The 10,315-nt window shown below is 38.4% G+C and overlaps 1 long non-coding RNA gene across 1 annotated transcript; it reads right to left on the bottom strand.

The window, feature by feature from the left end:
- Positions 1-315: 315 nt before the first annotated feature.
- On the bottom strand, positions 316-8,496 carry LOC146729491 (uncharacterized). The gene is made up of 2 exons (XR_014928275.1): positions 8,426-8,496; positions 316-751 (listed from the first exon to the last, which is right to left on the bottom strand). It is a non-coding gene; the product is annotated as an uncharacterized LOC146729491 (long non-coding RNA).
- Positions 8,497-10,315: the final 1,819 nt, after the last annotated feature.

Genomic DNA, 10,315 nt, shown 5'->3' with positions numbered 1-10,315 from the left:
CACATGTGTATACTGTGTAAAGCGAACGATATTCTCACGAGATGTATAAATCCGTCAACACAAAACACAGTGACTCTTTTAGATTATTTAAATACAATAGGTATTCACTTCGTCGATGTCGATGTTAAATATATGATTAATTGCCAATTATTCATACGTGACACTTGGAGTTTCTTTAGATTGTAGCGTCTTGAATGTACCGATTGTTATGGAAACTTTACAATGGAGTCATGATCACGAGGATAATAATAATAATGATGATGATGACGACGACGAACACGATGATGACTGTAGTCATAGAATACATTTCACGCATTTATTAATAAAGTGATTAATATATTTTTAATTTAAACTCTAATCGTACAGTGTCGTATATTTTTTCACATAATTTACTATCGAGTGCCGTGGGTTGCCTGGCTTCAATACATAATTCCGGAAATCTAGACCATTCGGCATCCAAATCTTTCATGTACTGACTTATATTATCGGGTTTTGGAATGTAACACTAGTTCCAGTAATTTGTAACACGTCTCGACGAAATCTTCCGTGATATTCTCTTTACATCGGTGGTAATGTGCAACCATTGCCGTAACTGTACCTCTTTCAATACCCTTGCCATAAAAAAGACAAGAATGATCTCGTTGAGAACACCAGTCGTTTTCACATCCTTCGCAATGATCAGTGATATAATCCATTAGGTGTTTATATATACACGAAGCATATAATATACACGATACGATAGTTGTACCTTCTGTCGACAAAACAAAAAAACATTATTATTATTATTATTATTATTATTATTATTATAGCGTATCAAATAATATCGTCTTTTAGTATGACAGAACTTTATTATACTGACTTTCATCTTGAGCTGCAGACGCCATGATTATCGTAATGATTACTCAATAGTGTAAGACACATCTATTTAAACGCAGCTACTGCTGCGGTCTCCGCTAATAGATAGATATACTTTTTTTTAACGTCCATTAACAACTGACCACAATATATCGTGTGATACTTACTAATTATGAGTTCCATTTTTTGGTCTACAACCCGTTTAACGCTAAACCCACGACCGAGAAAAATCAACTATCAGGAATGGGAACATCTGATAAGCCTCGATGATAACGAAGAAGTTGCTATACTTTTATGTGATATCGAAAATGAAGAACTCTTGTTTAAATTGCTCGGTACCTTTCAAAATCATTGGACTCGATACATACGATTCGAAATTTACGAACATTACGCGTTTGCCTGGTACTTTGACGGACTAGTGTACGTAAGCGACAATCCATATATCGAATTAATAATGAGAACTTTAAGAAAAATGTGCATAGCTCATGAAAATAATACAATATTGGACGACGAGCAGTTATTGAAATGGAAAAATATAATAGAAATATCTCTAACTCATTTACAACCGGGTGGAGAGAAACTGAACGGATCACAATTTGATTTGACTTTATTTCTCGACTGGGACGGTTTCAGTCACGAATTTAACTCAATTCGAATCAAACCGGTTTGGTTATCCGTTGATTTTTTCACTGCGGTGTTTGCTCTTCTACACGTCAAAAAAAAGAAAAGTCAATTGATCTCCCTCGCCGAGAAAGAACTGACAGAAAGCCAGGGACCTCGAATTTTCGTTCAATTCGATTCGATCTTGAGAAACACGTGTAACTTTATCAACCGTGTTTGTTTATGTCCACGCAATCCGCTAATATCAAGATGTAATTATTTCAAATACATAGAATCTCTCGTTAGACTTAATGGCGTATTCACTCTCTTGAAAGAAAGTCATGGCTGTCATATGTTCTCCGTACACGGAGTCTAATGACAACAGCAGCAGTCAATCGTGCAATAGCCGGGGATTTAGTCACGGCGATATATCCCGCCTCAAATTGTTGCAACCGTCCGTTTTACGTACGATGAAGGCACGTATGCGCAACACGGAATTATCGGATTGCATGTCGGAGAGTTTCTCGATGATGCCTAACGAGGGCGCTCGTCTACACGAAAATAATTCCAAGTGTATCGACGAGATATTAATATTATTCGACAAAGACGACGGCAGCATAAGCTGCTGCGACGACGACGACGAATCCCGTAGTCTTTTGGAAAATATCGAGCAGAGCGTAACATTAACGCTTTATAGAAGCGTGTCTGGCGATTTACCATACAGCGCCAAATGTATCAGCGGTGGCGGTAACTTGACTCTGAGACGACAAAGTATAACTGTTGTAATGACCATCGACAAAGGGAAACAATTGTATTCGGATTTATCCGATTCTCCCAACAGGATATGTTTTTCTTGTTAATTTTGCCGACGATCACGACGACGTTGACTATCAACGACGATAAATTATCCATGCTAGTCTATTCACTAGAAAATAAACCAACTACTATTATCGACTTTAAGTCGGTTTCTCTGTTAGTTCCAAATCCCGAAGTAACATTAAAAGTAAATCGTTATGGAAACGATCATACAAGAACTATGTGCTGATTTATCCGGTGACGATATTAATTTATCAAATTTACCCGCCACGGATGGAGTATCACACCTCACGAATCAACTGTCCCTTTTAAACTTTGCATTAGACAGTGGAGTTCACGTTGGATGTAATATCAAAACCTTATTCTATTTGTTGAAAGACTATCAACGAGAATACGATGTATATTTCGACGCGGCCTTATTAAAAGTCGAAAACCGACATCAACCCATTCTCTGTCTACAAGTATACGACGGAAAACTACATTCTCATCATCATCATCACCGCGGCAGCGGCTACCGTAACACGTCAACGTTCGATGCAGCCGAGACGCAGGGTACAGCCGAAGTTACGTTACATACACTCGTAGCGGCCTGTATGAAAGGTACCGTGATGCAATATAACACGATTGATATTGCCACGGAAAATCCATTGAACCAATTAAAGATATGTGTTCCCATAGAGAAAGGTACTTACGACTTACTCGAGGTTATGACCAATCTCGATTGGTACATAACTAATTATTTTCCAAACATAATTTACGAATGCCTGCTAGTAAATGATTTCAATGGAGCGACGACGACGACGGCAGAAAATAAAGTTAATTTTTATTTACATTGGACGGAAGATGATAGCGACTACTATAGCGGCACCGATACTGAACTCGAGGAGACGGCCGTACCGACAGCAGACGCGGTGGCGGCGGCGGCCGTACCGACATCAGGTCACCGCCGAAGCTCGATGATCTGGATCATCATCGGTAGTACTAGTACATCGGCAGTAGTAGTCATTGCCGCGTGGTGGTTGTCTTATTTAAAATATTAAAAAAACGATAAACTATTTCATTTGAATCATGCCACCACCAACACCAGCAGCAGATTTGTTTACAGAGTGCCTTCAGCGCGTTCATTGGTGTTTCCCGGGACTGGCAAGTTTTAAACGACGCCCATCGACAGACAAGATTCTCGAAGATTTTCTATGCTACGTATTTCTTTGTCGTAAGTACGAACACAGAACGTTCCCACTGTGCGAGAGTCTACAGTTCGAACATCGATGTATTATCACATCGTCGGCGTCGTGGACGAAACGTTTACCGTCTCGCTTGACGGATGAATGGTGTACGTTACACGTGGAATGGTTGAAATATTTAGTTATTCGTTATTTCTTTAGAACCGCTACACATCCGTCATTCCGTGCTTGGTGTCCGAAGTTATTTGTACGGTTCTGGCGCCAAAAAGTCACCGTGGAATCTCTTGCACGGACATGCTTTTTGCAACCTAAAAAAATATGTTGGAGACACTTACTCCCCAGACCCAAAGCGCCACAGTGTCAAGATTTATGTAAACTACTACTCAACAAGTTTCCTAAAATCAAGTCAGCCAGGATACCGCCTCTTGTCAAATTAGTTTACGAAAAGCGACTATGGGAATGGCCGTTGCATATACTCATGTGCCACCCTATAATATTACAGAAACAGACTACAAGTATAATTCTCAAGTCCGTTTCCAAATTAAGGGATCAGTTATCGCTGTACAACTCGAAGACAATTAATTTTGTAATAAAGTCATTCGATACGCAAACGAAATGTGTTTTCAAATCGATTCTTCTCATGTACAGACAATCGCGACAAGTGAAATACGTATACGATATGAATCCGATTATTTTAGATAAACTGAAACGTACTAGCTCCGAGTACGATATTGGTGAACGTGAAAGAATATCGCACGGAAGTAGCGTCATTTTTTGCAGGTACTGTTATACTGTACTCACGTGTCTGAACATCAAAAACAGAGCACCGAAACATGTATATTATTTCAACGAAGACACCCTGGAACCCAGATGCGGACATTGTCATTCGGTTAGATTGGTTAAAATCCCTCTCTTCGATCCGCGTTATTGAAGTTGTGTGCATGGACTATCTCTCCCTGGAGCCATCAAAAGGGGGTTGTAAGAATATCATCGTTATCACAGATCACTTCACATGCTATGTGACGGAAGTGCCTACGAAGGACCAGACCACAAAGATTCAAGATCTGTGTAGGATGTTGGGTGTGGCCGCACCACATATTGCCTGGGGAATGGACAGTGCATAAGATACAACAACACTCTCATTGACATGTTGGGGACATTGAGTGAGGATCAAAAGGTTGACTGGAAGAAGTATGTTGCAAGTGTAAATTGTACTAGAGGTGAATCTACAGGCTACACTACCTACTACCTGATATATGGGACTGGAACACGCTTAACTATGGATATATACCTGGGTCTACAACTTGACAGTTGTGAGGGAGACATCATGATGAGTAGGTAACATGCTTGAGGGAGACATTGAAAGTTATATGATTTGGCATTAGAAGAAGCAGTAAATTATCAAAACAGCAGGCATTATGGGTTAAAATGTGAAAGAAACAGTTTTGTCTCCTGGTGATAGAGTGCTTATCCATAACATCAATATACAAAGCACAAGATTGCTGATTGTTGAGAAAAGGAGCCCTATGTTGTAGTCTGCATGAATTATGATGTGCCAGTCTATGAATTGATGTCCCACTCAGGAATCTACGACTTCCATGTAGCACATTGGTGATGCCTTACTCTGATAAACCAATGAGGGAAAGGGCCAAGTATGAGAACAATAGCCAGATATGCTCCAAGCAATTCTGAGTCTGAGTTAGAACCAGAGTGGGAAAGTGCAAGTTCTGATGGCTGGCTTGTGTATTGTATTGTATGTCCAGAGCTACACCAAGCCCTACTGAACCAAGGGTGAGTGAGCCAGCGGTGATTACCTCTGTTGAAACTGGTTTAGGGTAGCAGAATGTAAAGTTTGCAGTAAATTTAAGTTGGTGGTTTTTATTTTGGATAATGATCACGCCTAATGAGGCTAATCACAGTACTTGGGTAACTGGTGAACAGCAAAAACAAAACAAAACAAAGGTGAGTTATGCAGGTGAATCATGTGGTGTGACACAAGTGTTGAGTGTTAGGTATGTGCACATAGACCCCCTGCTAGATATGGTTATGATTGTTTGAGTAGACGTCAGACTTGTGCAACACCTGAGTTATATACTGAAGCAAAAAAAAACAGTTTGAGTTGAAGGCTGGAGAGGCAGATGCCACTTGAAAATGAAGTGACTCGTTTTGACGAAATGTTCAGTAATCTTCTTCCAGCTCCCATAGTAACACTTTGCTAGTGAGTAGCAAGGTCATTGTTTGTGATTGTTTTTTTTCTTTTTCTTTTTCTTTGTTCAAACCCATATGCCACATTAAGGTATACAATGTGCTGCCTTTCTATTTTTGCAGGTGTTATCAGTAAACCTGCTAGGATGGGTGACTGGCCTAGCTAGGGTTTGGGCTCTCCCAAGATACTAGTGTGCCAGGAGGTAGCAAATCAGTGTAGAGCAGACTCTCTTTATCTGTGACTCTTGTTGGCAAGGTGCAGCCCTCGCCTGCAAGGAATGGTTGAGGAGTTACAGAAAGAAATGAAACGATCTGCACTACAAGCAGGTCACCCGGATTGATGACACAAGATTCAGTCTCACCATCATGCCTCATCAGGCTGACAAAAACGAGCTAGCAAACGCAGCAAAGATTGGTGCCACTTGTCTGGAAATGGTGGCTGAGGTTATGGATGAGGCTCTGCGCAATCAGAAGTTGGAGTTGACAGACTTGAAGAGGTGCATGGCATCGAGTTCCAGTTGTAAAACTGGGCTATGTCAGGGTCTCTTCGGGATAGAGATGTGTTTTTGTGCCTAGGATTATTGCATACTCACAAGGGTATTTCTGGTGGACTAGAATGTGGAATTGCATGGTACCACACTTTTGTCTCATCCGCCGGTCGATTTTCCTGACACAATAAATTCATAAAGACAATATAACCCCTGATACAAACAAACTGATTTAATGATTTGAATGAACAACCAACCTTTCTGATTTGTTGCTCTGCTGATTATCCACTGCTTTGGACGGTCTGCAACTTTTGTTGATGAATGCAAAAACGCGTCTCTTATCGCATCGTAGCTATTGAGTACAACCACTAACTGTACCCCAAGCTTTAAACTGAATACGTCACCATAAGTTTGACTCCATTTGTGGAACTTCAAATGTGTGTGTTCACAACATTGCAGCACTGACCCAATCAAAGGCCATCCTTGTGGACCAGGTGGTAGATTATATCGACGATGGACAACTACTTTGTAGACAAAATACAAGCAGGATGCCAGTAGTATCAAAGTTTGCACCAGTGAGAATAAGAATGTGAGAGCCATGATGTAATCGCATTTGCAGTGCCGGGAAACAGTATACTGGGAGGAGGTCAGAGGTCACTGACATGCAAGTAATCTCTGAGTAGTCGCTCCGGGAGTACCCAAAAATACTACAGCAAAACGTAACGGAGACACTCTAACAACAACTCTGTTCGATTCACTAAAGTAACGTCGACAAACAGACACAAGCTCAAGAATGAAATCTAAGAAGAAGACCGGGAATTCGACAACAGTATACTGTAAATATAACAAACAGTTTCGTAAATGTAATGATGTTGAATAAATATCTCACGGATAGACATTTCGCCCGACAATGACATTCACATGATTATATGTTGGCGTAACATAGTGCTGGAATCATTATATAGTTGTGTAAATTGTTTTTACATATTTGCTACCATCTTATTATGCTGGAATCATATGGTTGTGTACCATCGTTATATCATTGTGCGTTGTAATTACATTATGTGCTAAAATAACTATGTTATATGCCAACACGTCATTATATTATATACTTACGTCATTATTTCACCTTTATTATTTATTCTTATGTACTAGTTTTTATAACGGAGATCGAGCACGGAGCGATTGCGCATGCACTCTAAATGAATGTTTGTCGGATAGCTATGGAGGACATATTTTGGCAGTTGGGCCTCGGTAATCTATTGCAGAACTTATTGGCCTCGATGTTAAATCACTAACGTTAACGTATTATCAAATCGCGCTGGAGTATGTACCATTGATCGGTTGCAACACAGCAAATGAGATCATGGACAGCACCAGTGATGCCCTTGTTCTTGGCGTTACACGCGGCATGCAAGGCGCACGGATGTTGTACGTGAACGTGGTTTCCCGCATCTACTCTGCGACATTTATTAAAATAGCTCATTAGTTATTAGTATTCAGATTATCGTAGTTTGAAATAATCAGTAGGCTGATTTGGGGTCAATACCATTAATAGCTTATAGACGTTTATGATCATAGAAGCGCATGTCAACAGTCCGGATGAATATTCGTTAGTTATTGCGCGGAATTTCAACATATTTAAAGAGTGTGTTCATAAATCAATGAGGCAATGTGGATAATATTTGGTATTTCTAAAATTAAAAAAATTATCAGTTAACACTACCGAAACTGCACTGAACATTTCAGCACACGGAAATATATGTATCTGTACCATCCAGATCAGTCTAAAAAACAACACCAATTGAACTAGTATTTCTCATGACTCAGTACATATATGTATATGTGAACTGAGATTATTCAGCTTCGTTGGATGTCCCCACCATGCGCTGCAAACATTTCCTTTAACGCGAATGTGTCAACACTCAATCCCATATGATAAAGAACCTCGCACATACTAATAAAGGTACACCACCACAATGACGTTAGTATATAGTATAATGAAGTTTGAAAAACATATTTAGCACATAACATAATACATCACACAATCATATGTTGCCCCACGAACATATATATGTTTGCACAAAATATATTGACATCCACGTTAGAAACTGAATAACACATTTTTCGATACAATGCCCTGAGCTTGTATTGACTATTTGGTAGCACTTGATCGGATTTAAAAGACTACTCGGCAATTAGAAGGAAAACGGCAATGCCACAAATGCATTTTTTTTTTATAAATGATCGTTAAAATGTGTCAAATAACCGATTTACATGAAAATCTCTAAAAAACGAGTCTTCTTTATTGGTGTTGTATGGTAGGATGTGATATGGAGTACGCGACTGAATATTGTGTATATATTTGTAGTACATACCAGTAGAAATCAAATATTTTTTTTATTTGTTACTGGATCTATATTTAGGTAGGGTCAGATTTTGTGAGAGAGAACTGCCACCAAACCTCTTGCCAATAGCTTGGTGCATTTTTAAAATCCATTGTGGGCGGAATTTACACTCTATTTGAATTTTTCCTTGATACAACAGCTGTTGTTGCATGTTGTTATTGGGGAAGAGGTTCCTGGGCCTTAGGTCCATCTGTATAATTAGGTTATTCTCGAATAGTGAGCTATGCCACGATCACTTAATTGTTTTAAGACTATGCTGATATACTAATTGTACAAAGCAAATGTTAATCCAACATGGCTGTTATCACAATCCTTTTATATGTAGGCGAAATTGGAAGATATGTTGAGGGTTTTACACTTGCATGTTTTCAACTAATGTTTATTTATCCACATTGCTATTGAAATGCATATTTTAAAAAAAAAAATTAAAAAAGCACGCGTCTATAAAGTGTATTTTTTCAAATAATTTAGGTAATATCCATACATAGGTGAGACCAATAATGTGTTTACATTATTCTCACTTGAAAACGACCTTTACAGGCAAGTAAGTTTGCAATTATAAACATTCATATAGACACATTAGTCATTATCAAATGTGCAACTGTGATATTCGTGGTGTTTTCGCAGCAACAGTATTTTTCTAAATTTGGTTAGACACAATGACCCCCTTAAAAGATAACAGCACACAAAACATACTTTTAAACTGAGAAACAATAGCTTTTTTTGCAAACATGCCAGTGTTGTATATACAAGACGCTGGAATATAACATTTTTATGTGCAGTATTATTGGGTCAAATTTACACAACTCTATATTATGTTACATGTGCTTGATGTATATAAAATAAAATAAAAATGCTGAATAGTTATTTTGGAAGTAACAATGACAGTACACGATAATTTCATAGATAATTCTCTGTAATAATCCATTCAAGCAGGCAAACTTTATTGAAAAGCTATATGTCGATACTTTTCATAACAGATGCAGCCATACTTAGGGGACATCGTGTAACTATGACAACGGGAATATATCCCTAAAAATACAGTCCCTTTATTAAGTTGTATTTGCACAAATCTATAAAAGCACAGCTTTGTAAAAGCTGTATTTGCACAAATCTACGAAAATACAGCTCCAACTTGTTTTTAGTTTTTAGTATTTTAGTGAAATATTAAAGACAGTTTACGCCTATATGAAGGATCTGCGCGTGCAAGGAGTTATTATATTGAATGTTATATTATATTGAATTGGCACTTCTATTTGTCAACATCAAACATTATGTGGGACACAAAGTGGCTTTGCACTCCGGAAATATAGGTTTATAAATTTTATGTTGGGAATTACAAACATAAAGATGAAAAGTGATATTATATAAATTTTAAACAAATTACACTATATATAAATACGCTTTTAAACTAATTTCATATTGTAAAACGTCTGATTAACGAACATTTGCGCACGCGCAGGCTATATCGTCTACAAGTCATTTTGACGAAGTGGCTAGTCCATTTATTTTCTTGGTTATATTCACTGTCGTCTGCCAATAGGTAAGTCATTGTATCATTTTTGTAGATCAGCACAACTCAATAAAATGTGTATTTATAGCCTATAGTAATTGTTTGTTGCACGTTTCTTATAGCTGTAAATCGAGTAGTGAAATAGGACGGCTGTACGACAGATTGTTAATAAGTCTCTTCGTTGAACTTTTCACGAACATGTTATCGATAGCGGGCGTTATAGGCGATCAGCTGTATTGTGAATCG

Source organism: Saccoglossus kowalevskii, chromosome 22, assembly GCF_978046115.1.
Source record: "Saccoglossus kowalevskii chromosome 22, keSacKowa6.1, whole genome shotgun sequence".
NCBI lineage: Eukaryota > Metazoa > Hemichordata > Enteropneusta > Harrimaniidae > Saccoglossus > Saccoglossus kowalevskii.
Note: the sequence above shows the minus strand (reverse complement) of the source record. Positions and strands in the feature narration are given on the sequence as shown.